The sequence below is a fragment of the Notechis scutatus genome, chromosome Z, assembly GCF_049901735.1.
Source record: "Notechis scutatus isolate UNSWTSFEM ecotype Mainland chromosome Z, rNotScu1.2, whole genome shotgun sequence".
Classification (NCBI taxonomy): domain Eukaryota; kingdom Metazoa; phylum Chordata; class Lepidosauria; order Squamata; family Elapidae; genus Notechis; species Notechis scutatus.
The window spans coordinates 99,709,590-99,736,723 of record NC_142025.1 but is presented as its reverse complement, the minus strand read 5'-3'; the positions used below and the strand labels follow the sequence as shown (position 1 = coordinate 99,736,723).

At 40.3% G+C, this 27,134-nt stretch overlaps 1 long non-coding RNA gene and 1 pseudogene across 1 annotated transcript in view; both read right to left on the bottom strand.

The window, feature by feature from the left end:
* LOC148129025 (uncharacterized) overlaps nt 1-27,063 on the bottom strand; it is a 172,891-nt gene extending 145,828 nt beyond the window's left edge. The window contains exons 1-2 of the long non-coding RNA XR_015745727.1: nt 26,972-27,063; nt 20,600-20,725 (exon numbers count right to left, since the gene is read on the bottom strand). This is a non-coding gene — a long non-coding RNA (uncharacterized LOC148129025). The remainder of the gene's footprint in view (nt 1-20,599; nt 20,726-26,971) is intronic.
* Nucleotides 26,526-26,631, bottom strand: LOC113413538 (U2 spliceosomal RNA; annotated as a pseudogene).
* Nucleotides 27,064-27,134: the final 71 nt, after the last annotated feature.

Here is a 27,134-nt window from a genome sequence, read left to right as displayed (position 1 = left end):
AGAACATCTAAGAAAGCCTACTAAAACTTCTTCACCACCCTCTACGTACACACAGGCACACACATACACACAGCATGTTAAAGGGACAAAGACCAGATGACAGGTCTCTTCTATTATGGCCTCCATATTTTGTAACTTCTACCCCAAGAAAAGTGAGCCAATTTGGTGTTATGGTTAAGGCATCAGATTAGAAAATGGGATTAGAAGGTTTCAACTATCAATGATTTTCATATTTGAAAAACAGAGAGAAATTTAAAGCTGATCACAAACTGTACAGTCTTGAATATGATAAAACTATTTTTGAAACAGAACTGTGTAAACTTTTGCTAAATGTTGAAATGAAAAATGAATTGGTTAAAAATATATGATAAGCTGGGCAAAAAAATTCCAATATAACATATCAAATGATTAATGGAAAAATATGTGAGTGTGCCAAGATTTTTCCAAGTCCTGGGCCGGATTGGGGCAGAAATCTGGAAGAACCAACTCTTGTGCTCTGTGAAACAGGGTGCTGACTTTCGGAATGAAAGCCAGATCCAGCCTCAAAACCACCCGGTGAGGGTGAGGGTGGAATATGCATAGGTCTGAACACACTGAGTCACCAGCTCAGATACTCTCCTGGCCGAAGTGATAGCAACCAAGAATGCTACCTTAACTGTCAGGAGATGCAAACTTACCAACCTGAGAGGTTCGAATGGAGCCTTAGTCAGGGACTGCAAAATCTTCAAAATGCCCCATGTAGGATACCTGTGGACCACCAGAGGTCAAAGGTTAGAAGCACCTGAGGAACCTGCAGACGGTAGGGTGATGTGCCAAAGTTTCCAATTTCCACAAGTTAGCACAGATGATAGGGCCTCCACCAGACAACGAAGAGTATTGGGAGAGAGGCCTCTATCCAAACCTGCCTGTAAGAATTCCAAAACCTGTGCTATTGAAGCCTCTAGAGCAGGGGTGGGCAAACTTTTTGGCTCGGGGGCCGCATTGACTTTTAAAATTTGACAGACGGGCCGGGTCAGCACAAGATTTTTTGGGAATTGCCCCCCCCCTTTCTTCTCCTCCTTCTCCTCCCCTCGGAGGCCTCCTGAGTCAGGAGTTGCTACCGCCGGCGCGGCTCCAGTCCCGCGTTGCCTCGGGAAGGGAAAGGCAAAAAGGAAGAGCCGCGGTGGTGCTTTGCAACGGCAGCAGTGGCACCGGGGGGGTCAGGCTCAGAGGTTCCTGGTTTTGCCTTTCCCTTCCCAAGGCAACGCGGGACTGGAGCCGCGCGGAGCCGCGCCGGCGGTAACAACTCCTGACAGCCCCAGCCAGACACCTGAGCGGAGCCCGGCCGGAACTGCCTGTTGCTGCTGCGGGCGTCTGGCTGCCCAAGTAAAGAACCGCACCAGCTCAGGGCAACTGTGAGGAGCAAGAGGGGAGAGGCAGAGAAGGAGGCAGAGAAGGGGAAACCCGGAGCGCCGCCGGGTCGCCTCCTCCAAGCAGCCCGCCTGCCCGCCCGGCGGGCTTCCCCTCCGCCGCGCGACTTGGGGCCAGGCGCGAGCGCCCGCGAGGAAAAAGGAAGCCGCAAGTTGCTGGGAAGTTGCTCGGGTGCTGGGAGCAGGCTTTTAAAGTGCCGCCCGAGCAGGACCGCCGAGCCGGGAAACGGGGCACCAAGGCAGGGCAAGGCTCCACCAGCAGCGGCCTAGCTTTAGGTGGCTCCAAGCCGCCCGCTCCAAGCAGCCCGCCCGCCCGCCAGGCGGAACCCTTCCCACTCCTCAGCGGGAAGACGCTCCAGCCTGCAAACTTTGCCTTTGCAAAGTTTAAGCCTGGAAGCCCGGAAAAAAAGGGGATCGGTGGGGACTCACCTTCGGAGAGGTCGCACTCGAAGGTGATTTCGAACTCCCAGCCGAGGCCTTTGCAAACTTCTTCTTCTCTTTCCTACCCAGAGAGCGCTCCGCACTGTTTTGCAGCTTTGGGGCCACGCGGCACAGGGCAATACGCCACGCCCGGCAATTTTTTTTCAGGGGCGGGCCGGATTGGACAGACCAACGGGCCGGATGTGGCCCGCGGGCCGTGGTTTGCCCACCCCTGCTCTAGAGGCTGAATCTTTGACTTAGAGCACCAAAGGGAAAAAGTTTGCCAAGTAGCGTCATAGATGCGGATTGTGGAAGGTCTCTTGGAGGCCTGAATGGTTCTGATAACTCTGCTGGATAATTGGGTGCGTTTTAAAATGCTCCACTCAATCACCTAGCTGTCAGCTGTAGCCACTGGGGCTCTGGATGTTTCAGGGACCCCTGAAGGAGAGAGGCATCTTCCATAGGAATCCGCCAAGGATGTATCTACTGAGAGGTTCACCAAGTCCAGGAACCAAGGGAGGGACTCCAAAGTTCCATGAACCAATGGGGAGCCATCTGTCCCCAACCTGCTGCCTTCCCTGATGTGTTGTGACCACAGCTCCCACAATTCCCAGCTGACGCACCCCTTTTGGTCACTGGGAACATATGGTCCTCGACTTATGACCACAACTGAGCCCAAAATTTCTGTTGCTAGGAGAGGCGGTGGCAAAAGCAAGTTTTGCCTCATTTTGCAACTTTTCCTGCCACGGTTGTCCGTCACGACGGTTATTACACTGGTAACACGGCTGTTAAGCGAATCTGGCTTCTCCGTTGGTCAGAAGATCGCAAAAAGGGGATTAGGACACTGCAACCATCATAAATACGAGTCAGCGGCCAAGCCTCTGAACTCTGTGTCACATGACCCTGGGGGATGGTGCAACAGTCGTTAAGTGTGAAAAATGGTCACTTTTTTCAGTGCCACCGAAACTTCAAACAGTCACTAAATGAACTGTTGTAAGTCGTGGGCTTTTTGTACATAAATGTATTAAGCTGAGTCTGGAAAATCAGCAAGCTGGCAGGTCTCACGTTAAAATACCTGTTGATAAAAATGGATTCTAGAAGTCCGGGAGTGAATCCAGACTGGTTAGTCTTGGTTTTGTGAAGCCAACAAACTTGGGGGTGTCAGGATTCCAGCAGTTACCCCCACTTAAATCATGAGTCTCGAGCCAAACTTCCAAAACTTAAAAAGGATTTATGGGGAGTTAAAATGTCTGGCACTGCCTGAGTGTAGCCGACTCTGAAACACATAATTCATTGTCACCCTTGACCCTGGTTTTCCCCCACCCCCTGAGCGTATTGTAATTCATATTCTCCAATGGGACACATCCACAGTCAAGAGTCATCAATCATGCTCTCCAATTAGAATTTTGCGTGGCAGAAACTTCAGTCACCTCGTTACTATCTTTGAAAATATTTATGGAATGCACTTTCAGTTTGCAAGCTGCTGCACTGCTCCACCCTCCCTTTCTGTTGGTAATTCTAAAAAAACCATAGAAATATTTTATGAGTTGATATGGGCTTGTTGAGCAAGGCCATCTCTCATTGGATTGTGTGACTTCTCAGGCCCCCATCCAGGAAGTGAGCGATATGCTTGGGCCTTGGGGCCAGAGGTTGTGGTGCTCTTTTACCAGGTCTTTATACAACTGGGAGCCGGTGGGCTTTTTTTCCCCTGTCTTTGCCAGGAACCCATCTTCACTCCATCTTCAGGAAGGAGGTTGCAGCATCACAGCCCAGAGAGCAAAGCAATAAGTCCAAAGGCTTCATCGGGCAGCTGCTACAGAAGCAGCGATGGTCTTGGTGGCAAACCTGGCTCCATGCAGGGTGGCATCTGCCGTTAACTCAGCTGTAGCAACTAACTTATTGATATCTTGATGTGCTCTAGAATCAGAAACAGGAAGCCTATCCTGTAGTTGTCTCAGAGCTATCTGAGAGAGGCTGTGGTAAAAAAGGAAGCAGCCGTGGATGCTTTTACAGCCCAAGCAGCTGCCTGATGGGCCCTCTGCAATGACTGCTCAATCCTCTTCTCATCCGCTTTGAGGACCTCTTCCAGATCAGAAGGGGATGAAGAAGTAGAAGCCAAGGTGCTTCAGGGGCATCTACTCTGGGCACCTGGAGACTCTTGGTGAGTTCTGGCCCAATATTCTATGGCTGGAAGACGATAGATTAGGCCCGGAAGCAGGAGTGTCTAGCTGTTTATGTACCACCTTTAAAAAGAGCTTGGTGGGTGGTACCACTTCCTTTCTAATGATAGGCTCATCGAATCGAGTGTCGGATTCCATAGAAGGCTGGCTGCCGGGATCTTCGGCATCTGCATCTGGGCCCAGATTTGCTGTATTCCTGGCCTTGAAAAGGATAGATCAGAACGAAACAGGCCTGAAAAGCAGGGAGCTCAGGAGCCAGACCTTCGTCTTCCAAGAGGTCAGACTCACATTTATCAGCTACCCCTACCAAGGAAAAGCATAAACTGAAGGAGCTGGGGATTCCCATTCCTGTGATAAGGAACTCCTTTCGGATAGATGAGCCACCTGTTCTCTTGATCAGAGGTCGCCCACTGGTGGGCCTTCAGAAAATTTTGGTGGGCCGCAGAGAAATCTCACCCCCAGAGCGCCCTCCCAAAGCAATTAATCCAGGCTGCACAGAAACACAAGGCTGCGCTGCCCACATGGCCCACAGGAACGCTCCCCGCCCACTCACTCCTTACCCAGCAAACTTGCCTGCTAAAATTGCCAGATTTAGATTAGCTAGGAAGCAGGAAATGCTTGGATTTCTTGCTTTCTAGCTATCTTTAGATCTTCGGCTCTGCTTCCCTTAGGACTGAAGGTTTGCTTGCAAGCAAATTCAGTGCAGACTCACGGCAAGCAAATTTGAGAGATGGCAGATAGATGGATCACTGAATGATTCTGTGAGCAACTCAATCTGCCTGCTTTGGCTGATTTGGGGTAAAAATTGCTTTTTTTAAATAAAAACATTCAATATTTACATACATGGTGTGTTGTGAGTTAATTTTGTGAGTTTGCTTGCTAGCAAATTTTATGAGTTTGCTTGCAAGGAAATTTTATGTGACAGACTGAGCTAGCCAATGGCAGATAGATAGATTTCTGAATGAATCTGTGATTCTGTGAGCCTGCCTGCCTGCTTTGCCTGATTTTGGGTAAAAGTTGCTCTTTTTTTAATAAAAAATTCAATATTTATATAAATATTTATAATATTTACATATAAGCCATGCCCAGCCAATCACATGACCACCAAGCCACACCCACAAATTAGACCATGCCCACAGAACCGGTTAGTGGTCCCTGGGATCTAAAATTGTGAGTTTGGTAGTCCCTGAGGTCCAAAAGGTTGGACCTAGATGCTCTAGATCAGGGGTGTCCAACCTTGGCAACTTTAAGACTTGTGGACTTCAACTCCCAGAATTCCTCAGCCAGCAAAGCTGGCTGAGGAATTCTGGGAGTTGAAGTCCACAAGTCTTAAAGTTGCCAAGGTTGGACACCCCTGCTCTAGATGGAAGCACAGACACCTCTGAAGCTTCTGAAGAGTGAAGCACGAATCTTTGAATTCCTTCAGCAATTCCCTTCCTGATAGCCCTATCTATCAAAACTTGCATGTTTACTGGAATCTCTGTTTCAGTAGACTCAGATGGCCTGAGGCCTGCAGCTGTAGGAATAAACGTAGCCTCCACTCCAAGCCTACTGTCAGGCTACTCTGCGGCCTTTAGCTTGTGCTTCAGTGGAACAGCAATCAGCTGTTTTGTTGTTCCAGATACCAAAGAAATGCAGGCCGATGCCACCTGCCGATCCAAATTGGCCACCCAACCACCTCCTTCTTCACCACAGAGGCCCGAAAATGGCCTTTGCCGACTGCTCCAGGCTGCCAGAGCAGCAATCAGCTGTTTCACAGCTCCGCCAAACAGCTGAGGAAAGGAGCCACAATTTTAAAAAGGATTTTCTGCTTTGTCTTTGTTTGAAGAAGCCTTTGCAATGCAAAGGAGGAAAGGCAATCAACTGCATCCGTCCTTGCCGAAGACTGAGTCAAAAGCTGGGTGTGGCCAGCCACAGGGGGCAGAGCTAAATTAATCAGCTTTGACACACTCAGTCCAATCAATTAGGATGCTGAGCAACCCATTCCTGGCCTATCACAACCTTACAAGGGAGAAATATCCTCTTTCCAGCATATCACTATACCATTGCCAAGGTCTGACTACTTTAATTTATGCCCCACTTAAATTCTGAAAGGTAGCTGTCATAAAATTCTTCGGTGTTTTTCTTTTTTCGGTTGGGGCAACATTCACCCCACAAGTTACAGGTTGTGTAAGTAGCAATATGAGCTATTTTGTTCTTGGTCCTGAGACTTTTATTCTCTCCTTGTGATGAGAAAATTAAAATCTGCAGGTACAGCAAGTTGAGAACACATCCTATGGCGTGGCATACTTCCTGTGCCCTTGCAAAAAGCATTGCAAAAAGCTTTCCACATTTTATCCAAAGATAAGTAGCAATTAGCAACTCATCGATTGTTCAAGAGCAGCTAATTAGCAGTTTCCCTTGGAATCTGCTTTTGGTATCATCAAGAAAGCTCAGATTTGAGCACAGTAGAGATTTCTGAGATTTTGTCCAGAAGTAAATATCTTGGATGTGTTTGTGAAGAAAGCAAAGCAAGTGAAGAAGAGCTGTACTTTTTGAAGTCATCCAGATGAAATAATAAATATTCTAATTTGAACATTATCACATTTTCAGAATCCCAAACTTCAGTGGTGTATCATATCTCAACCTGACTATTATAAGAATATGAATCGTATTGTAAAGTTTTGGCTACTTTCAGAAGTGACATGAAGCTTAGATTTTATTATTATTAAGCCAAATATCTTTGGAACTGACTTTTAAAATAATGAAAAGTTGCAGAAAGAAGGCATTTTTGCATGTTTATTTAGGACTTCTTCATCAGCAAATAAGTTATAGTGTGGATGGATACATTCAGACTTGCAAAATATTATTATTATTATTGTTGTTGTTGTTGTTGTTGCTGCTGCTGCTGCTGCTCTCTGCTGCTACTACTACTACTACAGCCTTAAGGTATTCCAGTAAGAGTAAGAACCAGGTGCAAAACATTTTCTCAAAAGATATTCAGACTATTCATTGTCCATTTTATTCAAGAACATAAATATGATCAAGTTTGGAATGTCTATTATTTCTATTCCTTGATTTGCTTTTTGACTTGAAAAAAAAGTTTTTCCATAATTAGCTTCAAAGCCAAATAGTAATGGTATATCTTACAGAACAACACATTAAATTGGACAGCCAGAAATTCTTGATAATCTGTTCCAAATCACCCAAGGAATCAGTCATAGATTATGACGATAATGGCAACAACAATAAATAAGTAAATCATCCCTGATTTACAGTACAAGTGGTCAACCAGAAAACAACTGTCACTGATAATAAATGAATGGACAACAGTGGGACACTCTTGCCCATCTGTTTCAGCATTTCTTCTGTAATACAACTTTTTAATAAGTCAGAAGCCACAATAATTAATAGGAAGGATTTCTGTATTGGATCCTTAAAATCTTTGGGGCTGTTTATGGGCATATGGCACTGCTATGAAGAAGGGTGAAGCAAGTCTGACCCAGAATTCAACCACTGCATCCTGTCTTTTAAGAATGCAACCAATGCTACCTAACTTGGAGAAATGAATGCTTTATGTGAGATGCAGCGTCTCCAGACATAAGCACAGTATCCTCATAATCATAAAACAGAAACATGGGGGAGGGTTAATCAGTCATCAGTTGAACTCACCCTTGAGATATTCCTCTGACAATGGGGCTATTTTTTGGTTTCTTGTGCCTCCTCCCAGTCCATTTAGAAAACATAACTGTCTCACTCTTTGGAATGTATCACCAGACTGTGACTGGTTGATGACAGGGATAGCGCGTGTTGATTCCCACAACAATAATGCAGCATAATAGCCCAGATATTTTGATCACTTTCCTTTCATTGTGTTTCCAAACAGTTGTGAAACTATTTCAGGAAAGCATTAAGGGGTGAACAAAAGGTTTTACCACCTACAAATAGTGGTGCATCAGTCTAGCTGTTACTGGTTGTTATGTCATTTTTATTGTTTTAATTTTATTCTGTATTGGTCTGATGTAAACTCTACAGAGTCTTTGGAACTGTAATGGTCTATAAATCAAAACACTTAAAGAAAGAAATATCAGCCCTTGACTCACAGTATCAACGATTTGGTGAGCTTTTAGTAAACTAGCTATAAAGTGTTATATCTTTCAACTTCATCTCACAAAAGTTATTTCCTTTTTCTCAGTTAGCATATTATTTTGTCTTCTGATCATGCCAGCAGATGGATGGCACTAATTCAATCTGTTTTGTTTATGTCTGCATTAACCTACTAAACAGGAAGAGAGTATGTTATAGTGACAAATCACAAAGAACAAAGACTGGTGCACGAGAAGGATTATCTGGGCACTTACCAGGACTCATAGTTGGACAGGTAGCCTAGGCTCAGAACCCTGGCCAGGATACGCTTTATCCTTTGGGATTTGGCGGCTTGTTTCTTACTTGATTCTTTCCCTGGCAAACAGAACATCTTATGGCTACAGTACTAAGGAGGTAAAGGGATTGTATTTTAAGTGGATTTCAAAACATGGAGCCAGCACTGGGAATAAGCCAGCTCCTATACCAGGGGTGTCAAACTCACAGCCCGCAGGCCAGATGTATCACATGCTGGCCATGCCCACATCCAGTTTAGCAACGGAAGGGGGAGTCGCGATAAGTCAAGTGATGCCACCGTGATGACACGAGTTTGAAACCCCTACTTTATACTGTTCATAAACTCTTAGCCCTACTGTCCTGATTGCAGAAAATACATTTTGAGAGCCTAATTAGAATCTAAAAATCATCCTCTTATAAACATAATAAAAATAAAATAAAATTTTACTATCCAATAGAACTAGATAAATGGCAAAAATTGTGGGATAGAAACTGCAAGCTAACAATATCAATGGCATATAAGGAAAATTTATACAAAATGTTTTATAGGTGGGATCTACCACCAGTGAGACTAGTAAAGATGTATGAAAATTTATCAGCTAAATGTTGGAAATGTAATCAGATACCAGGTTCATATTACCATATGTGGTGGACATGCTCAAAGGCAAAAAATAATAATAATAATACTGGACTAAAATACTAAAAAAAATACTAGAAAAAATGATCAGGTAACACATAGATTTGAAACCAGAAATATTCTTGTTGGATTTGAAACCAGAAATATTCTTGTTGGATTTGAAACCAGAAATATTCTTGTTATATTATCAGAACAATATAACAAAGGGAAAACACTTAATTTTACATGTATTAACAGCAGCAAGAATTATGTTTGCACAACAATGGAAAAATGAAGAGATCCCTACAGTTATAAAAAATATTAGAATGTGCTGAGATGGATAGACTAATGCTTAAAATAAAAAGAAGAAATAGAATACTTTTTAACATGGGACTTGTTTTACCAATGATTAACTAATAGAAACAGAGATAAGAATCTAAAAAGTCTAAAAAGATAATAAACATTTTTGTATTGAAAATTTTGTAACATGTATATTGACATTCCGTCACAAAAAGTGATCATATGACCCCACGACACAGCAACTGTCATAAATATGAATTGCCAAACGTCTGATCACATGACTATGCGGATGTTGCAATGAACATAAATCTAAAAAGCAGTCATAAGTCATTTTTTCCATGGCCGTTATAATTTTGATCAACACTAAATGAGCTATTCTAAATTGAGGAAGACAGGAAAGATTATAAGAATATAACCTATCTGTTGAAGGTTGGAAGTCATTTGTATTTTTCTTTAGTTTCATTTTCATTTGTTGTACTTTTTCTTTTTTTTCTTCCTTTTCAATTTATCTTTTATTCTAACAAAAAAAATATTAATCAATACCATTTTTTAAATAATAAAAAGTAAAGAAATAAATAAGGTTTAAAAAAAAAGAGAATGAGTATCCCGACCTACTTGACCTCTAGTCTCATGCACAATGCTATTCTCAACAGATACTTAGAACATTCTCAACATTAAAAAAAAATAGCATTGCTAATTTGAAAGAGTTGTCTGACGTTCCTATTATCCTTGAAGGCCTTCCTTGAGAGCAGTGGCAGAAAACCTGTGACCAGCTATAGGGAAAGTCTGAGGGAATGCTCGCCCTAGAGAAACATGCCTTCTACACACAATTATATCTTCCCTTCTTTCAGGAATTTTTATAGTTTAATTTTGATTTTGAGTGCCCCTACTATATTGAAATAGTCTTTTTTATACAGTAATATTGAGGCACTTTCTTGTCATTTAACTACCACTGTTTCACCATTTGAATTATTTTAGATGTTTCTGGTCATCCAAATATCCTCAGTTTTTTACCAAATTAAAAACATGGTAAATAAGTAAATAAACCTATACTAATCCTGATAGGATTGGTATTGTTTAGTTCTGACTAGCAGTCATTTAATTTCCACTCTTCAGGTATAACTTTGCTTTTTCACACAGGTGTTTCAGTCAGATGAGTTTAATTATTCAGGGCTTCAGCAGCCAACAACTTAACCCCAATAGCTGGTCCATTACAGTCTTGATCCTCCAGATCCAATCAACAGTGCCTCTAATTGACAGTTTAATTTTATTACAATGTCTGACATCTCTTGCTCTTTCCCTCCAGCCATGCTCCCCACTGAGGATTCTGCATCCTCTTGCCACATCCTTCTTTTCTTCCAGTAAATAGATTATTATAATTTTTTGCACAATGTCCAAATGTATTATGTCATGGCCTCCTTCCTTTCCTCCATCCCAGGAGATAAGGCACCAGAACAATCCCACACACCTGTAAGCACCTTCCCCCTTCTTCCTTTCCTTAAATTCTGCTTACCAAAGCTGATTAGACATAAAAGAACTTTTGTGATTGTGGGAGATGGATTTGCCAGAAATGCAAAGCCCTTTTCTATACATCCGCAGTCCATATCTTCCATGCAGCTGGTCTCCAGTGCAGTATGGAACCCAGGTATTTTTGTATTTTTAAAAATAAAACAGGAACTCAATTGCAGCCAGAAGGAACATCAGCCACAAATTTCTCAGTATTTAGGATTCTTATACAGAATGGAATAAAGAGGTTATGTTTTAGATGTCTGACTGTGAAAGATCTTCAGTGATTCATAAACCTTGAAATCTGTTTTTTCTGGATATGATGCTGGTTGAAGGCATGCTTGTTCATAGCAGCTGCTTTTTAGACCACCCACTGTCCTCTGACTGTAAATAACAGCAGCCGGTTGTTTCTCCCCATCAACCACTTCCCTAGTCTCTTAAAAGAAAGCTACACATCTTAGATGTTGTAACATAATCTGTCAACTGTGAGTTAGCAATACATAAGTATGCAATGTAATACTCTATTTAATGTCTTTAGATAGCATCTTCCATTCTGCAAGTCTTGATCGACCCAACTTCATACACATAATAGTTTCAGATGGCCAGCTTTTCTGTCAGAAAAGATACAGGAAAAATGGGGATAAAATGGCCTAGGATTTCTCTCCATCACATACACACACTATTTCATGCAACATAACACAAAGAATTTCTGTTGCACTGGTAGTGACATTCAGTGCTTGAAAATGGGATTTCTTCAGACAGTCGGGACAAAAAAATAAAGAAAGTTTAAGGTGATAGGGCATGAAAAGACTGGGAAAAGCCCAGGATTAACCATGTACTCAGAGACATTTCGTTCCTTGATTTTCTATATATCTTTCTGAAACATCAGGTATTAAGTTCTATTTGCTAGACATTAAGAAAGTGTTTATTGAGCAACAAAATTAATCTCCCATACTTAAAACTCTAGAATACTATCTGCTCTAGAACACACTAGAAACAATCAATGTGCATTGAGATTTTAATGAAGAATGCAACCTTTATGCATATTTATTGGAAGTAAGTTCCATTGAACTCTGACTAAATAACTATATCTCAAATAAAACTGTAGGAATTTTAAATTGAGTTGACTGTCATAAAATCCAGTAAAGAAGCCATCTAAAATTCAGGCTAAACTTTGTGGAATTTTAAGATGCTTAGTAAAATAGCAACAATTTATTTCCTATTATTCCACCAGATTTTTAATTATCATCACACTCACAATAATGCACTTTAAGAACATTATTAGTAGTAGCTTCAGACATATGAAGAAAACAGTTGTGTTGCTTGTGTAACTCTTATCCTGATGATGAAATCTTTAAAAATACAGCTGTTCTCTCAAGCTTTGAGATAGGATAGATGCAGAGCCCATTTGTGTTTTTTCAATGTACAGAATGCAGCTTGCCTGAACACATTTTTTTTTTTCATATTCTTTTCTATCCTTTAAGCCATTTAGTTATTTTTGAGTCAGGCAGTCTCTAAATAAAGCACATCAAATATGTTAATTGGAGATCTGTAAAACAGGGTTATAATATGCTTAAGCTTCATTTCCAGAAAGATGCTTCAGAGCTTCCAAAGATGCAAACACCTACAACTTCATTAGCCAGTTTTTCCCCGAGTTCATGCTGAAAGCATATGCAGGAAGCAGCCATACAACCCAAAGTAGCTTTTTTAAGGAGTTGCAGACAGATTCGAGTCAAGCTTCCCTGATTTTGAAACAGCTAAGCAAAGTTTGTACCTGCATGTGAGACAACCCACATCTGATGTTATGATTCTTGATTCTTAAAGATAGTATCTTTTCTTTTATGTATACTGAGAGCATTTGCACCAAAACAAATTCCTTGTGTGTCCAATCACACTTGGCCAATAAAGTATTCTATTCTATTCTATTCTAAATGAGAAGGAACCAGTGGCAAAACACTTCTATCCTAATGCTAAGAAAACCATACAGATGTGTCCCAAAGGTGCTTTTTCAAGAGACACCTAGACTTTTTGGTTTTTCTTTGAAGACATTTGGCTTCTCAGATGAGAAGGAAAACTCCTTCAAAGAAAAACCAGAAAGTCCAGTTGCCTCTTGAAAAAGCACCTTTGGGACAACCATGATCTGGATGACTGAGAATCTCCATAGATATATAGATGTGTCTATATAGTCACCAGGAATTATACTTAACTTGACGGAGATTTTATGTACATAAAGGTTTTCTCTGTCCAGTCATGTCTGAGTCTAGGGGACAATGTTCATCTCCATTTCTTAGATAAGGGAGCCAACATTGTCCAAAGACATTTCCACAGTCATGTGGCCAGCATGAAGATACATAAAAGGCACACAGAATACTGTTACCTTCCCACGATAGTAGTACCTATTTATCTACTTGCATTTGCATGCTTTCAAACTGTTAGGTGGGCAGAAGCTGGGGCAAGTAATGGGAGCTTGGGTGTGATGACCCGTAGTCTCTCAAAATAACCCAAAACCCAAAACATATGTTAAAGTCCGGTAAGGCGTTCAACTTAACTTCACTGTTTTATTAGGCACAGTTTAAAGTCACAAAAGTAAATAAAGAGGCAAACAAAAAACTAAAACAAACCGCATTGATGAGAGTTCTGAAGTAAGCCAAGATAACTAATTATAAACTCTAGGAAAATAGCCGAGAAAAGTCCATGGGAAGAACGCCAACAAAGACAAGCCTCTTTCAAGGTGAGCGCTAATTGACTTCAGCAATTCTAACTGTGCAGTTGCAAACTTATATACATAGCTCCCACCTGCAAGCCACGAGGAGGATCATGGTAATCTCCTCTTGAGTAGACCTCACTTTTCCCTGATCCTCTCCTCCCTGTGTGACCTAGGATGGATAGGGGATGGGCCTGGATCCTCCTCTCAGCCGGCCTCTGCCCTTCCCCAGCCTCCTCCACCACCTCTGGAGCCACACTCCCACTCCCTGTTGGCTGTTCCTCCTCTTCCTCAGAGTCAGACTCCACCAGGGGCATGACATTGGGTCTCAAACTTGGGCTGTCAGCTTTCCTGACAAGCTCCAGGTGTTTTGCCACTGAGCTATCATGCCCCTTTCTATAAATAATGTTTTCAAATTTGGGGGAGCATTTTCTTCTATTGCATTTTACAAGTTAGGATAAAAGAGAAAATGGAAGTCAAGCGTATTAATAGACCACTCTTTGAACCAGAAGTGACAAGGAATACAGGTAGTCCTCGACTTACAACAGTTCATTTGGTGACTGTTCAAAGTTACAACAAACTGAAAAAAAATGATTTATGACCATTTTTCACACTTATGACCATTTTTCACACTTATCACCATTGCAGCATCTCCATGGTCCCATGATCAAAATACAGATCCTTGGCAAATGGTTCATATTTATGACTGTTGCTGTGTCCCGGGGTCATGTGATCAGCATTTGTGACTTACTGACAAGCTAAGTCAATGGGGAACCCAGATTCAGTTAACAACTGTGTGATTAACTTAACAAATGCAATGATTCACCTAACAACTGTGGCACGAAAAGTTGTAAAATGGGGCAAACTCACTAACCAAATGTTTCACTAAGCAACACAAATGTTGGGCTCGATTGTGGTCATAACTTGAGGTCTACCTGTATACTGAACATGCTCAAGAACATGTTTTCTTTATGGCATTTGATATACCCCAAGGCTAAATCATACCACTGAAAATGCACACTAGGAGCAGGGGGAATGGGGGTAGTAACATACCTAACTATGGCCAAAAATGCTCCCAGCCCCTTTTGTCATAAAGACGTACTATGTATGCAAACATAGGAGAGTCCCTTATGGGATTTTTTAAGCCATAGTTAGCTTTGTTTCTCTCTCTCTCTCTCCCCCTCTCGCCCCCCACCTCTCTCTCACACACACACACAGATACAGAGCGCCGCTATGCTAGTATCTTCTTGGTTCAAATTAGGCTCTTATTTTGTTAAGTAGTCTGAAATGATCATCCCAACTGAAAGAAACAACTAAAAGAAAAGGAGTGGTATGAAACATCAGCTATTGCCTTCTCTTCAATTTTGCAAAATGTCACATCAGTTATATCCAGCATTGTTAGAATTCAGATTTATTTTTGAGTTTGAGACTGAACTTAACCCGCACATAATCATGTGGAACAATGACTCACCACGCTTGAAATACCCTCCTGTTCTCTTCTACACACATGGCTTGTTCATTCTGGCTTAATTATTTAACAGTTCATTAGATGACTTTTGCCTCCATTCTCATATACCATTCAGTAGATTGCTTATAAGTGAAAAAAGGAGCTTCTGGAAGGAACATTCCTACTGGATGGAGCTATTCCCAACCTTTACTGGACATTTACCTTTGACTTTCATGTTTAATTCTATTCATAATTACTTAGTGCAGTTCTATATTATTTCCTCCTCATTAATGCTTTAATTTCATTTCATCTTCTAACTTCTCAGCACCTTTCTTCTGGTACTCTGGTCACTCAGGGACTTTGGTTAAGCTCCTTAAAGCAATAAAATGCCATTTTTGACTAATGGCCTACAGTAAAGTTGACTTGGCCTGATCCAGCAGGATTGATTGATTGACTGATTCTATGTCCCGTTGTAGAAACAATATCATTACTACTAGTAAAAGTTCTATTAATTAACAAAAATCTTGGGGACAGATTTTGTTAAGAAGAAAGTGCATACAAAGGACTGTGATAAAAGAAAGATTGGATTCTACCTAACTATGGTCTCTGTACTAGAACAATTTGCACCTAATTAAAAACTGTGAAATAAATACATAAACAGACGGACAATCCTTTTATAAGTTGCACTTTGCTCCTAAGGTTTTCTATTTATGATAAAAAAAAGTATTTCTTTAGAACATGGAAATAAACACCAATGCTAAAGTGAAGTTCAAGCTTCATATTACATTCTAGTTCCTTGTAACAATAGGTTAATATTTTTCCTTTTCCCTTCTTCCTGCAATAATGAAGCAGCACAGCTTTATGCAACCTTTTCCCTTTCTTCTCATTTTTCATAAAAACACTCTTCTCCTTCAGCAGTTTTTCTCCATACATACCTTATTACATGATCATGTTTCATTTGTATGAGGTAAACCAAACATTGAAAAACATATAGAGAAACAATAACAATAGAAAGTAGATCAACTATTTTGATCTCTGGATCAAAATAGGAGGGAGCAGAGTTAAGCAAGCAATTTATAATGAGTAGTGATTTTTGGAGCAGAGAATCTATTGTTTTTCTTACTAAGCAATGTTGAAATGAGTTTAGCAGTATGACTCTGGAGTTATTAATATGACCTATTAATTTTCGTAGGACTAAAATAGAAGAATTTCCCATTATAATATACTATATTACATATATATATTTATTCGCCATGGGTGAATAGGCGGCAATATAAATTCAATAAATAAATAAGAGCAGCAGGCCTATTATTTGGAAGCTCAGCCTTATTTTGCAATTCATGAAATGATATAGATTTTTTTTTTCATTTTTAACACTGTTAAATTCCTCTCACGTTTTATGATTATATTATGTCTCCATGTGAATATTCTTAAAATATGGAAGTTAGAAGTAATGGAAACATCTGTTACTCAGGTACAATTTTCCTACTGACCAAAAAAAAGCAAATACTGGTAGATGGCAAAAGATTTTAGCAGATGGTAATCCTGGCTGACTTAGATCTCTTCTGCAAAGCTTATTTAAAGGGCTCTTTCTCAAGACCGTGTTGATCTGAATTGCTAGGCTCCTAAATTGTACTGGCCCCATACCCAAACCTGGTTCAGCCATAATTGATACTGCCCTTACAGATTTAATGCAGAATACGTTAATGTAAGCAATTTTCTTGACATCATTTCTCCTCCTACCAAACAGTACCTGCTGGAAGGAAAAGCAATCACTCTCCTGTCCATATATGGTTGGGGCCGGGAAAATGTAACTGAATGCCTGAGATAGAAGATACCCATGTTTCCCTGAATATAAGACCTGATCTTATATTTTGGGGGACTCCAAAACAAGCATCAGGGCTTATTTTCGGGGGACATCTTTCCCCCCATTTCTTGTTTGTTTGCGGCTACAATGGGGTAGGAGGCTCTATGGCATGCTAGTGCCACTGCCACAAAGTGTGGGGGGGTGAAGCTGCCCCACGCACTCCACATTGACTTACCTCAGGGCCCCCGCAACTAGACCATCCACACCAACAACTGCCTCGCGGAGGCAGCACCAGCAGCCATGTCCAGTTGGTCTCCACGTGGTTGCTGGCCCACTTCTGTTTGCTCGCAGCTGCAACAGAGCAGAAGACTGAACGACATACCAGTGCCATAGCCACGAGGTGGGGAGGAGATACTGTGTTGCAGCTGCAAGCAAGCAGAAGTGGCCAGTGACCATGTGGGTTCCTGCTGGACATGGCTACTGGCACTGCTGCTACAAGGCAATTGTCAAGGTGAGGATGGCTTGCCTGCGGGGGCCCTGAGGTAAGTCGATGCAGGGTGTCTGGTGCAGCTTCACCCCCCACCTGCCTCGCTTCACCTCTTGTCAGTGCTACAGTGAGCACCCAGATGGAATGAACAGCCAGCCAGCTGTTAAGTAGGGCTTATTTTGGGGGTACAGCTTATATTAGGCACATGTAAAAATCAGGATTTATTTTGGGGGTAGACCTTATTTTCGGGAAGACTTAGTATATCCACTGTTCAAATTCCCTGGGGAATAGATTGCAAACATAGTAGTGTCCCCAATCTTCTTCCTACTTCATTTCCTTTCCTTTTCCATACCTGCAATATGTCACCTGGAATGTTTTTGGATACTGGTTTAGTATACTTTTAAGTGAGTACTAAGTTCAGAAATAGTCCAAATGACAAACTGAAGGCATAATAGAGGGCTTTCAAGAAGGGTTGGGGGACCCTCACTTCAGCCTGAATTCAAGGCTTAATACCTGCTGGACTAACAAAAGTGGAGGTTGTATTTGGGTAATATACAAAGGAGCCCTCAGTCAGCACAACCTCCAAGATTAGAGCTCCAAGAGAACTGTAGAACTAACAAGAAGCACTTTTCTGGTATCATCTGGAATAATCTGGAATAATCTGGAACAGGCCATGTTAAGAGTTGGCAGAAATGTACAATCCCTTCTCCTCCAATAACAAACACATGCCATGCAAAAACCCTTGTTGACAGACAGCATTTTTTTTAATATACTTTAAAAAATGGGCCTAGTTTTTTTCCAAAAAAGCACTATGCTGCACATGTAAGAAGCCCACAAGTTTTTATAAACATCTCAAAAACTGTTCTTCAGGCATTACACAGGCAGTTTTCAAGCAGTATAGGCCCAATAGATATAGAGGGCAGTGCCCCCTGACTAGAGGCCATGCCTCCCAGCTCATGACCACAACATTGACAAACCACCCTATAACATGTCCATGACAAAAATTATGTTGGGACGAGAGAACTGGAACAGCTAAGGATAATTTTAATTCTTTGGGCTTAGTGGTGGGACAACGGCATTGCCATGGAGCAATGCCATGTAAATATTCTTAGCAGGGCATCTTATTGTTATGAGTACAAGAATATAAGTATGAGTCCACAGTATTCTCCACTCAATTGTGAGCCATAGGAATCTAAATCAGCATAGTGAACAGGAGCTAGATTGAAATACTAAACACATGCTCATTCTCTGCCTAGGCAAGCACAGATTTAACATCTGTCAGAACTTGCCCTCTGCCCTCTTCATCTGCCCAGGCTGGAAGAAGTGTCAGGTAACAAAGAAGATAAGCTCTTTACCTCCATAACAACTGCTTTGTAGGATCAGAAATTTGGAAATTGAGTCTCCTCCTCTTTCATCTTCATCTCTCCCCGGCTGAGAGGAATAGTAAAAGAAGAGAGGGTGACCCATCTCAAATATCTGATAGGTGCAGCACAGCTAAATCCATGTTTGGAAACATCCTGACCATGGTTGAAAACTTTTCCTACACTGTAAAATCCTTTCCACTGTGCTTATAGATTGTTTAGGTCAGCTCTTCCACTTCTCCTGACATCTCCTCCAGCCAACCTTACGTAACAGCTGGCAAGCACTGGAGAGTTGTGTGCTTCAATGATATGACTCTCATTATCTCACTATCCCTTTCTGCTGCAAAGCCAAGCAGGCTACACTATGCTCTCCTACTACCACATACACCTGTCAGACTAATGTAGGGTCAGATCATTAAATCTGTATTAAAATTAGCCCAACTAAATTATCAGATGTAGAACGAAGTACTGTGTGAAAGTACTGTGTGACTTTCTCTCCTGATAAATTACTAGCCACCTCTCAGCTTGCTCCTTTGCACCAGTCACCTATTAGTTGGTTGATGTATCTTTTAGTTTTTTATGGGGGACCTGAGGGAGAGCCATAGGCCTCAGCAAAATAGTTCTGAAGGAAAGATCTGGAGGGACCAGAAGAGTGGGTATGTGCCTGCACCACTGCACCAGCCTAAAATAGTTAATGGGAAGTTGGCTGACCCCACCAACCCTATGGAGCATTTGACTGTACAACTGATGAAATGACTGAAATGTCTCCAAATGTATGCATTGCAGAAAATACCTTGGAATAAGAAGGAAAAGTATAATTTAATACTAGAACAGTTGGGGATTATTTAAGGTTGATTCAGGATGGCTTGAAAATCAGATAAAGGCAGATCAGGGGGACCAAGTAGAAAAAAAGAGGGTATCAGAGCATGTTTGTGTCATGGTTAGGTGCAAGTGGGGAAAAACTCAGTTTGGGAACAGTAGCTCTTGGTTTAAGCCTGGATAGGTTGGGGTTTGGGCCTAATTAGTATCGGGATAGGAGATCAGCAGCATTATAGGTTAGGCTGGCAAATCAAAAAGCTGGAAGAAAATAATAGTAAACTATGTTCATATGTTTGTCAAGGAAACAGAATAAGTTCAATGAGATTGCACTGTAGGTGATGATGATGATTAGCATATGGCATTGTTATAATAGGCAGGAAACCACAGTGCTACCACAGTAGTAGTAGTTTGGCTCGCCAAGATACCAGCCCTGTCATACAATATGCTTATGTGCTTCTCAGGTGTTTCACAGGAGGGCAAGCTAGCTTCACACCAGAGATAAAAGATGAGCTTTCCTCCCTTCCTGGAGCTGCCTGACAAATAGACACCGCACCGGGAAGACTCAGAACCCTCAGGAATCTGACTGCCTGCACAGAGCACCAGCTTATCTCCTCATTGAAGTGGTCCTATCTATTTTCTTATATAGAATATACTTTCTAACTGTTAGCTGGACAAAAACTGAGGACATAACAGGAGTTCACCCTGCCATGAAGTGCTTGGGCTCGAACCGCCATAGCTGAGACAATCCAGCATCATTAAGCCAGTGAGCTACCATGCCTCATGCAACAGAAGATAAGGGAATATGACTAGTAAGTAACCAAGAAAGAGGAAAAGTTAAACTCAGCTGCTACCAATCTAAGTTTACCTCTTGTGAATTCATAAACGTGACCATTAGAAAGAAGCGAAAGGAAATTTAGGATTCGTTACAAGAATAGTTCATCCTGGAGGGATGCAATCCCTAATGTCTGGTGCAAACAGAGACCCTCCACAGTCTTTGACTGATGCTTTGGGTTAAATGTAGAACAGCAAGACAAAGAGACGGCAATAAAAATGATTTATTTAAAAGCTCATAAATCAGTGCTGTGCCATTGAACAAGGAGAACCCTCCATTAGTGGCTGATTCTCTCTGACCCCCAACCCCCACCCATTCTCTCTTTCTTATACCTCTTATGTTTATATGATACCTGATGGATGTCAAAATGCAAGCTGCTTTCTCGCAAATCACCAACTCTGAAACTTAATGAAGACCCCATGCTTGGAAGTATTAAGCTGAAGGCAGGATGATGGGGGGGGGGAACCCCTGGAAGTGCCTAAGAAAGAGTACAGAGAGAGGGAGGCTTAGTAGGAGTTAGCTGATATAAACTGAGCTAGATATATGCAAGCATTATTTTCCCCTTTCCGGGATACATCTGGGGATAAAACATTTGCCTCAGCTTTTTAGCAACTCTGATCATTTGTCATCATCACCCACAAAAGTCAGATTACAGAAGAGGACAAGGATGCCTCCCAGTGGCCATTCAAGAGCAGCAACGTTTGCAAGGGAAGGAAATCAAGATGCGATGGAAGTCTACCATGAATGAACAATTTGTTCACGATTATAGGCAGTGTTTCTCAATCTTAGCAGCTTGTATGGACGTCAACTCTCAGAATTCCCCAGCTAGCTAGCTGAGGCCCACGTATCTTCAGACTGTTAAGGTTGAGAAACACTGCTGTACGCCTTTCTCCACTTGTTCTTAACTGTATCAACAAATGAGTCCTAGCAAAAAGAAACTTGCCATGATGTTGATCTGATCCCCAGCCCCAGCATTAGTTATCTTTAACTGAACTGGGGCTAAGGAAGGGCTTTCTCCCTTATTCTAGTTCCATCAGATGGGCAGCCTTAGCTACCTTGAGGGAAATCAGGTGCCCGAAGTGGGTTGAAAGAGGCAACAGAAGTAGAATAGGGACCATCAACATGGGCTGCAAATTTCATGCTAGGTCTTCATGTTTAATAATCAGAATGAACATAAATTATCTTATACACAATTACTACTTTCTTACCCATACAACTGGTATTTCCAAAACAACTACGAAAGGATAGCTGCACTATTCAGAACTCTAATTTATTTATTTTTTAAATAAGCTATTATTATATTCATAACTTTTATGTTGCAATGGAACTTTAAAATTTCATGTTGCTGTATTCAATGCAATATTGTTTACCTGTTGCTTTTTTTAATTCTAAACATTTATTTTCAATTTTAAAGTATTTATCAGCTATCCACAATCTTATTAAATAAACAGTCTCTTTAAATATAAATAAGTAATTTGTGTTAAAAAGATTTAAAAGACTACTTAATTGTAGCCTTTAAAAATCCCAAGGGCTATCTCCTTGATTGATAATTTGCCTTTTAACTGATTAACTCAAAGATTTAATTAAATCTAAATAGATCTGTATATTTTCTGAAAAATAAATGCATCTATGTGATGACCATCATAATGTATTTGAAAGTAAAACCACATCTATTTCTTATCACAGTAATATTCTTAAGCCAAAATAATCCTAAAAATAAAGTGTATTGCACATCAAAATTTATTTTAACCAAGAAAGCTACTAAATTGGTTTAATTATGTAAAAATTACAAGTCTTCCTAAAATATTATTTGAATAGCATCAAATTTTTCCTTCATTAATGTGAAGGCACATACTTTTGACCTTTTAGGTACAATATTACATCCACAAGGTCAAACCACACCAAAAATGAATTTATCCTTGAGTCTCCTATCATTTTTAGTTTTAACTTTCAAACAGTTTAAAACTGCTGATGTAATTTGACACTAGTCCGAAGTAAATTCTTTAATTCTGTACAGAAATAAAGTATGAAATATATTCCTTCCCGCCTATGTGTGTTTTTTGGCTACTTGTATCAGACGAAAAATACCAACCAGCTTTAGGCTAGGCCAACACTAGGACAAGGATCATAAAAGAAAGGGTATCTGGAAAAACATTCATAGTGGATGTATCAGCATAAGCTGACAAAAACTGAAGCTGGATGGAGAGGATAATAGTATTAGTAATTATCAAGATTCTCCATTGGTGACATACAAGTTCTATGATCCTTAGCCCTGCAAAGTCTATTATTCAAGTAGTCACCCATCTATGTTATATCAGAGAAGTAAGATCCATGAAAAGCAATAGCCACAATAGTCTCAGTTTGCAGCCATTCCATCCTATCGCTTTGCCCAAGGTCAAAAGGAGGAATTAACCATAGCTTAAAATTTTCCTGTCCAGTGATGTACCAAACTCTGGTTTAAATCACCAATTCTAGAACAAACCTTCATTACAAATTTGAAATAAGCAGTTTTCTTATCCACTATTTAATCTAAGGTCCACAACTGGGTATCATGCTAGACCAGGGATCTCCAACCTTGGCAACTTTAAGCCCGGAGGACTTCAACTCCCCAAATTCCCCAGCCTCCAGGCTTAAAGTTGCCAAGGTTGGAGACCCCTCTGCATTATTGTTTATGGCAGGGGTGTCAAACTAGTGGCCCACGGACCAGATACATCACATGCTGGCCATGCCCATGCCTGATTTAGTAAAGGGGGGGGGAAGTCACAATATGTCACATGACGCCATGACGTGAGTTTGACACCCCTGGCTTATGGTATTACATCATACCTTTTCATTCTAGGTTTCTAGATCTGCACTACAAAAGAATGGATGCTACCTCTGGTAGCCTTAATAAAGCATTTTCATGGGCTTGGAGTAATAATCCAAAACTTAAGAGCAAGGCTGCCAAGTAACATAGGGCTGCTTATCATCTTGGCTCTTTACGGCTTTGAATGTTGGTTGTTGCTGAGCAAAATGCCTAATAGTATTGTGCTCACATTCTGCTTTGGTCTTTTCAGAGGCACCAAGTTAGCTACTTTGGATTTTTGATTACATAGCTTTTAGATCAGCAAGGCTCTTCTTTAATCGCTTAAAAACAAAATGGGGTCCAGCCCCTAACATGCAGTTGTGAGAAACCAAACACGGTAGTGAAGATAGCCTCTTGCCACTGATATTAGTATCAGAATCAATCATTCTTGTTCCTGGTGAGACAGGTGAGTGTATTATGCCTCCCAAAGGTGCTCAGTCAGCAGATCCCTTGGCTTCTTTTTTTTTCTATGCTCTATTCCTAGAAATGTTGTTCTCTCAGCAATATGTTGAAGTAAAGAAGGCAATTTTCTGCCTTTTCTTCATTTTTAATGGAAGCTATATAATGGCCAATTGCTTTGATTCTGTCTACTTAGTGCTTAATGGAGGTTTGAACCACAGTCAGCTAAAAGAGAAGGGGGGAGAGGAGGGGGTAGTGGTGAACAGATGGAGATAGAAATGCCATCAAAGGCATCATTTTGTATGTGATATTTTTTCTTACAGGGTCTCAGGTGGATCAGAGAACTATCCAGTGATATTCTGCTCATATTTACAGTACAAGTATCACTGTCTTCCTTATTGACTCGGGAATGATGAGCAATGGAAACAAATATTTTTATTTTCTGATTAAAAAATCTTCTTTGTAATTAAAGTTCAAACCTTTGAACAACACTAAGAGTTGACTGAATTAACTATTAGAGTAGTCTCCCTTTACGGTCTCAGGACTCTGTCTTATCTTTTATTATAGTTTTAAATGTTGTAATTAGAAAATATTATAAAGTGGCAACCAGCAGGCTGCGCAGTGCTAAATTTTAGCATCATACACATATACAGGAATGTCTCTGGATCCCACATACATTTTATGGGTGTTGAAAAATGGTAAACAGTGGAAACCCGGGACTTTGAAAAAGAGACCATTTGATTAGTAAAATTAAAGATAAATTAGGAGTAATAAATAAAACACTTAACTGTTTCCTTTGGTAGCTATTTTGTAAATAGGAAAAACTTCAGCATGATAGTCCTCTTCTGAGAGCATTTAAAAATGCTAATAAAACTTCACAGATGCTCAGCAAAATGTTTAGCTTGTTCTTTACTAACTGGTAAATACTAAACTAAAGCAAATCAAGCAGGTATTTTCTAACAAATACCTGTCAATTTGATTTTAAGCAGGATAGTGTCATTTTTATTAAATGGAAATAGAGGTAGCAGGAGGAAATTATGCTCCCATTTTAGATCTCTAGGATCTGATGTGAAAATACTTTCTACTCAGTTGGCTTAGTTGGTGTAATTCAGAGGAAGCAGCAAAGTATGGGGATGCTAAAAGAAATTAAGGACCATTTCACCTCTTCTTACCCTTGGATGAAAACACAAAAGATCTAGTCGCCCCAAATTGGTCTATCTGATTTGTAGGTGCTTTCTTGAAAATACTGCATTGTCTTACTGATTGCAGTATATTTATATCATTTTCCAAGGAGTTTCCTTGGCTTTGGATCTCTTTTTAGTTTTCACCTTGAAACAACTGAAATAAGGCTATGTTACAGGTGAACTGGATGATTTTTAAAGTTAACCTATGTCCTATTACAAAACAAAATTTCTCACTAGATTCTAAATGTCAAATTAGTAAACAATAAAGAAAAATCTACTAAAAGCCACTAGTGACATAAGTGTTTGGTTAGGAATCATATACCTTTGTAAATAATTAAACAAGGATTGTGCAACTTTTAATGAGACAATTGTTGCCATTGGGCTTAGATGAACTGGGGGTCATATTCCAAAGTGATTCAGTTTAAAAACTAAATTCAATTTCATTTGGATTTGAGTGTATTTAAATTCAATTAAATATATTTAATTTTTCTCTAGTTTTATACTATTACCACATAAAAATTTCTGATGATTTGGGGCTTTATCTGATGTTACACCCAACTCTGGGCCTCAGATTGTAACCTCTTTCAGGTATTTGCTATTAAAGCCAACACATGACTATTTTTCAAAACTTCCAAGCAACAGCAAAAGCTATAGACAAAAATATCTGTGACTATCTCTCCAAGTATGCGATGGAGCAATTAGCTGTTTTTCCCCATGATATAACAGAGACTCTGCTCAATAAATACATTCTGCATGAATGAACAGGGCAATACATAAAAGTACACAAATGAAAGAAGTTTGCAACTTTAGTCCCAAGCTCTCTTCTAGAGCAGAGATTCCCAATTCCAGGTCCGTGGCAATTCCAGGTCCGTGGCATGCCAGAAACTGGGCCACGTAAAGAAGCAAAGGCCCACCCACAAGATGCAGGCAGCACAGAAAACTATGCCCCTCGGGTCCACAGAAAAACCTTTCTCTGCGGAATCGGTCCCTGGTGCCCCAAAAGTTAGGGAGCCATAGTTCCAGAGAATTATCTATGTCAGAATGTAATCCTCTTAACCTTTGTATTTTAAGTATTATGCTTTAAATGAGTAAACTTTATTTTTCCTCCTGAAGGAAAACTAATGGGTGAGAGAAAAAGAAAATACAGTGATGTTTAATATTGGCTATCCATTCATTGGAATATGATCATTGTTCATTGAAAACTGTTCTCTTGATTAAACATATAAGCATCATGAATCTATTGGTACAAGGGCTATGATCTGATGCACTGAATGCAGATTGTCACAATTTGTATAGAAGGGGGACAACCCCTATACTTCTGTATGCATAGATATAAATTATTGTAATGAAAAGCAAATATATCATCTTGATCTTTTAATTAAATATTTCTTTGAAAAAATGTTTCCTTCAATTTAGCTAACCACTTAAAACATTGAACGCAGTAGCTGTAGTTTAAATTTTTATTTTTGAATTATAGTTCTTGAAGGAGCCTAGAATATGTGACCAATCAAATTTTCTGGATTCAAATTATATTTGAAGCATAAATTAGTCACATCAGCTATGTTATATTTACATGACATCTTAATTAAAGTCATATGGTTGTATGAACCTGTATCAACTTGGAGAAAAAAAATCAAAATGAGGGGTAACTTATCTTTGCACATTAAAGTATCTTTATATATTGAAAACAAGAATACCTTTCAGCTTTTAGATGAAATAGCACTTCCCAGTGCTAAGGTTGCAGAAGCAATGTTGCTCGTTAGTTTGCATATAGTGTTCATACTTTTATAATACAACCATACACCATTTAAAAAAGATGTTAAGTAAATTTGGTAGTTGAAATTAGGAGTAATGGGTTGCCAAGTAAATGCCTGGAGAAAAGGCATGACTTAAATCTAATTATTAAACTGATAAGAACAGATACACTTGATCTTAGCCAAAAGGCCGAGAAGCGATAAATCTAATTATTAATAGAACTACACCAAACTGCAAACCTCACTGTGCTATCTGTGGTTAAACTCTCATTCACACCCCATACATTTCATAAACATGGTTAAGTAAACCATGAGTTATGTCACATGAACATTTCTTTTTAATCCCACTCCATATTCTTAAAACACGTGTAGGACTTCCAGCAACGAAACAACAGGGGTGGGGGAGGAAATGTGTTCCGTATACATCATTCTTCTCTTTGCTACATCAACTCCAAAAAATGGCATATTCGCGCTCTAAGCACGAAATTCTTCATATCCAAACGGAAGGGGGGGCGGGAATTCACCCACTCCCTCGTGCTTACCGCCTGGCTCAGTTTAACCTGCGTACCATTCCCATGAAGCCCTGCGGCGTGCGCCAATAGGAAAGGGCGGGCCTTTGTATCGCGGTGCCGTTCGGGATTCGAAGTTTAATTTTGCTCGTACACGCCCCATGGTGCTGAGACTATTGTTTTTGTCTTTACCGTA